The sequence below is a fragment of the Salvelinus sp. IW2-2015 genome, linkage group LG23 (assembly GCF_002910315.2).
Source record: "Salvelinus sp. IW2-2015 linkage group LG23, ASM291031v2, whole genome shotgun sequence".
In the NCBI taxonomy this organism is placed as follows: Eukaryota; Metazoa; Chordata; class Actinopteri; order Salmoniformes; family Salmonidae; genus Salvelinus; species Salvelinus sp. IW2-2015.
Genome location: NC_036863.1, coordinates 49,406,911 through 49,412,767, shown reverse-complemented (window position 1 = coordinate 49,412,767; position 5,857 = coordinate 49,406,911).

Here is a 5,857-nt window from a genome sequence, read left to right as displayed (position 1 = left end):
TCACAACTCAGTTGCCACCATCTTTCTCACTATTTGAAAAAGCAAGACAGAGTATTGCTGATAGTTCTGGATTGTGGGACAAAACAAATGTTGAATGTTTTGCTCTGATAAGGATGGCACTGGGTCTTTGCCTAGTCAGAGCAATCAACAGTGTTTTCACCTTATGTTAAATCACTAAGAGAAAATATGTTAAAACTTAGAGTTAAAAGGTGCTTATTGAAACATGATTCCTGAGTATACACTTGAACACATTGACACCTAGAGGAATTCCTTAAGGAGTTTAAGGCTATTTACTACATGCTCATGCTTTTTCACCTTAGGTTATATGGTTTTGAAAGATTTTTATTTTTTGTTTCGGACTGGATTCTTTCTACTCCTATCTAATTATCTTTACTGGAGATGTTCTTGTTAGTTGGGTTTGTGCTTCTATGCACATTAATTTAATATTTTATTTTGTCATGCATTTTAGTTTGATGCCCTTTTGACCTCCATCCTCTTTGGTATTTTTTAAGTATAGTTTGTGGACTAATTAGTCCCAGAGCGTGGATTTTGGGGCTAATGTAATATATAGGGCAGCCGCTATACTGAAGCAGCACAAAGGCGGACATAGTGTACATTCGGAACAAATAGTAGATGAAGGTGACACTGCACAATTTTCATTTCTGAAAAAGTGACATACATTGCCACAGATTACATTAAGTGAACAACATGAGTACATATTGCCAGCCATAGGTGCTTTAGGACAGCCTGATCATACCAATGGAAAGAATCTCGACATAGAAGGAGGTTTTAGTGTAGCTACGATGTCCTCTTCTCCCTACTCTGTGCTCTACCATTACATCGTGGTGCGTGCTTTATGTAGCTTTGTCATATATAGCGCTGCCTGCAAAACAGAATCGTACTTACTTTGTGGCTATTGTCGGTGAGGTTGACAATGTCTGGAAGTGTCGGTCTATGTACGTCCTCGCACCCATACAAATCTTGCATCCGATAGACGCAACGAGAAGCATGGATAGCATACGATGTCTGTATTCGGTACATGCTTGTTTGAATACAACGCAAGGGAACGCTTTAGGGACGATGAAAGTTGGTAATTGTGTTGGGCGCAGACAGGGACATCAAGGAATGCAGAGTAAGTCAACTCATATGCATGTGTGGGCACTCGATACTATTATGAGCAGAAAAGATATATTAAAAAAGACTGAAAGGCCTGGATGCATATACTACGCGCCGGACGGGATTGGTGTTCTGCGACCGCACAATGAGCTTCGCGCTTACTTGCTCATGTCCAGGCATCATGATGATTGAATTCACCAGCAGATTCTTGTAAAGTGTAGTGTTTCTGAGACAGTTTTCCACACAGAACCAGCTCCTATTAATGCCCTTGAGTATAGTGGTGCGGAAGGATGAAAGCTGTTCTTGAGCTAAGGGTACTATCTCTCACTAATTATTTTTCTATTGTTAAGTTTGTCACATTATAGTCATACCCACTGACAGTTAAACACATTTTTAATGAGTTTTACCCGGAGGCACTTCATCTATTTTTGAACTTCATTTAGTAAAGCCATGACCATTTTTTCCCGGTTTTGTCATCTACATCGAACTCGACACTCAATTATTGACATAACCAAAATAACCCTTCTTCCTCTCCCCTTACTCTCTAGAGATATAGCAAAATGAGCAAAAAACCCCCACAATCCTAAGATATGTGAATAGTCGTCCACCGCTCAGCCTGGTAAGGAAAAGAGTCGTAGAAGATCATATTGGGACCCTGATGATGCCTACTCGCTCTCATTTATGGTCTCATATTCCCACCGCTCGTAGCTGCCTAAAGACTCATCAGGTGAATAGTTCTCTAAGATCGAAAGGTCTACTACACCCTCTCCCCAAATTACATGTACTCTTTACGACCGCGACGTTGTTTTTCTTCTTCCCAACTTATGAACTAGATTAGTGACTCGCAAAAATTAGGGCGATGTTCTATGGGATCGTATGTGTGAATCCTTCCATCCCTAGTCTCCCACCGCGTTCCTTACATTTGCCGGCTATCGTATCTATCTGTGGATGTAATGCCTAGTTGGTTATGGGTAAAGCGTCGCTTTGCCATAAGCATTTCATCTCAATGAAATATATGCGGGTTATCATAAAATCATGAGTAAAAAGTTGAGACTGCCCTATGATGCGTAATTAATCTCTAGAAGTTTGCACGCAATAAATATAATGAGAGACGGAAGATGTACAGATAAGTACAGGTGCACTCCTCGAGTTGATTTATCATGAGATGGGACAATATGTGTATTAACAATGGAACATATGTCCTCAGTAGCTGGCGTTCTATGCCATAAGCGGGTGTCTATGAGTCCTGCGAAACACAAACCAATCTATCATATTACCCCTATACTCACTACAAGTGCTTCGGTGCGCTATCAACAAAGCACTTCTTGTCTATCAGCTCCAAGCTTCCCGTCTGCCCGTCCATCGTCCATCAGCGTTGATCCGTTCCAACCAAACAATGCTCTGTGTACTCGAACCATGATCCGTCTGTTCCAAAGGTGCCCCTGTGCTCATAGGTTAGTCAATATAACTTCCCTTCACTCGTCTGTGTCTCTAAGCCAGAGAGTCAATGGGCGCCACCTTCTATGGCCCCCATTAACAACCACTCGGAGAGAGTGTTTCCATTACACAAAGATTTTGATTAAATCTCTCCGCCATATTCCTACTTGCTAGTGGTGTAGAGTCCTCAATGAGCTTCCGTTATCACAGCTATCTCAGACGCAGTAGACTGACCCTATGCCCACTGATACTAACATACTCTCTTCGTAATTTAACTTTTAATTGTGGCTCATTTTAAAATACATCCTCGAGGTGTCAATAAGCAGAGAATAATCCGAGTATAAACTTAGCAATTACTGCCCTACCGATAAGATCTTCGTACGAAGTGATCAATTGGAAGTAAGAATTGTCGTGGATATGGAACACGTATATAGAGTGTGAACTCGAACAAGGGTTAGACTCTTAAAGAGAAACGTATCTAGTGCGGAGACTTAATGGCCTAGGTATTTTTCTTCATTTTCCGACATGAACTCTCCACGGTCTCTTCTATGGTCGATCAGCGAGCGTAGAATATAGTGCTGACTAATAGAGCTATCACTACAAATAAAAAAAGTTTGTTTTCAAATACAGAAATGGAAGATAACATCGTACACGGTGAAACAAGTGGCCCTAGATTGAGCAGCACAATACCAACTCACAACGTAAGCACGATTTTTCATACAGATCTGTTCCTAGGCTTTGCCACAGTAATCTCACTATATTTTACTGTCGTTCAATATATCTTGTGTATGTCAGCGCTTTTTATTTGATCATTTGCTTAGCGATCAAGAGATAAAGTAGTCTGGGATGCTCGTACTTTGTGATATGCCCATTCAACGATAGGCATCATGAGTTCACCGGACGTGTGTGATGCCTATGCACTACATGGCTCTACGCAAGACTACTAGCAGCCCCCCAAGACCTCTGCCACATGCACGCAAAATGGAGAAGAATAACGCAGGTTAGTGTTCGTGATGCTACGCGTATCCCCAGGTAACGTTTAGTTCTTGTTAGCAAGCTAGCTTGTTATACTAGTGTGCCTGGTAGTTATCGTAGCAGAAATGAATATATAGTGATAATTTGACCCATAAAAAGCCTTCATGAGTTGTGTGTAAATAATAATTGACAATTTACAGTTTAGTGCAGCATATCCCCTATCTCTGCTAGGGCCTGCCCTCAGTTCTAAGCCCAGCCCTCCAGACGGTTGTATAAGGGGTGTGCCTTGTAGGCTGTTTCAATAGGATGTTGACAGGATTCCATCTCTGCCAGAACAGCCTGGGACCCTCATGCGAATATTAATGGCCCACAAATCTATGGGACTATGCAACACTAATTGCTGTAGCTTATTGAAACGACCTTGTTCAGTCCTCAGTTTTCTGAGTAACATACTAAATTGTCCACCACACAGAAACTGTGCCTTGTATTCTCTAGTTACCTTATGCTCAAGGTTGAGGGCCAAATTCCACTCTCACATTAGCGCGTGACATAGGCCGTCGGCCATAGGCACGCGACTTACAGAGTAGCCAGTTTGACGGTGCGGCTGGCTTCCGGGTTACTCGAGGCCAGCTGGTTCAAGAAGCAGAAGCTGTGCAGAAAGTATTGCAGCGAGGGAGCAAGACTAACTACCATGGATATACACAAAAATGGAGAAAAGGGTTAAAAGTAACAAAAAAAAATGAAACTGGTATACTTTTTAAGCACTTAAATCCTCTCTCCTCTTAGAATAGTCCTATCGAGCCGCACAGCAACACAGTTCCTTACTTTCTCCCCTCTCTCAGCATAAGATCCATTGCCAAAGGTCCGAGGATACTCTGAGTGCAGAATACGCAGCACATCTATGTAGAGACAGCTGCATCCGCTCCCCCTCCTGATTTGACGTTAGCTGTGTGCTGCTCTCTGGTCTTTATCTGTTATATACATAATATCACTTTTACTCAACTCTACATGTAACAATATTATACGCTCGATCTATACCTGTGCGACAGAAACCCGCTATCGATTATGTTGAACCGGCCATTGGAACTCTGTGATCTTATTACCGCCCTGTATATATGCTACTGTGGTCAATAATTTTTTTCTTCGACTTGATGGATATTATTCAAACAGCTTTCTTTCTGTTGTTCAAGACTAAGCGCCTATTCTGGGTAGTCGATAAGTAATGAGGACATTTTTCAGCTGTGTTGACAGGGTGTTACCCACTTCGTGTATAAGGGGTCATGCAGGCCACAATCAGGTTGGCAGATGTCTATAAATTTGATATGTTCATTTCTCGTTCTCTCGGACTTATGGCCATGCTCATTCTCGACGTGTTGTATGCTCGCACCCAATTCATCATCGTAATGCCTGCAATTGCTTGGGCGGTTTAGATAGAAGAATGTCATGTTACCAGTATTTATTACCTGCATGTGTGACAACTTCACCAGCCTATTTTGATATAGTTTACAAAGTTAATATAATTTAAAAAATGTATTCCCAAATAAATATTTTTTATTCAATTAGTATATTTGAGTTTAACCATAATATTTGTTCTGTCTTTTCTGGTGGAATTTAGACTAAAATTGCATCACACTTTCTATGGTTTGTTTTTTAACATTAGTGATTGTTTGGAGAGGAATTTCATTTTCAAATAACCGAAAGTGAAAGGTCGTCATCTGAATAAAAGGAAAAAGCCCATTCTTGAACATTGACTAATCTGCTAGATAACCAGCTCAGATTTAAGTATACCTTTTTGTGACTGAAGCTTTTAGTGAAGAAGTCTAATGCTTTAATATTTATTCTGCCCTCCGATTCATATTCATTATATAAATATGCCAGTTTAATTTGTTTATGCATTCAAAATAATGTTAGCAAGATATTATCTATTTTTCGGTAACTTTCTCTAAATGTATTGGAGTGAGGTTATTTATTATTATTGGGATATGTATTACCGAGTATATCCACATCACCAATCAGCCATTTTATTGGTTAAAGTAAATAGTAGTATTTTTTAATGAATCCAATACGTAATAATCATCATTTGGTGTAATCCAGAGAGGTGGAAAACGTTCTAGATCCTCCGAGGCTGTGGAGCAGATCCAAATTATGGATAAAAAAAAACAACATATCATCAGCCTCGGTATTCAGGCAGTATTGGTTTTGTTCACGTTCAGTACGTTTATATCCTGTTTTTAGTCGGCTTATGCTCATATATTAAACTCACCTTCTGCACCTGACTCGTAGCATATACTTTACACCTGCGCCTTTTAAGCCTGAATTTCCTCACCCT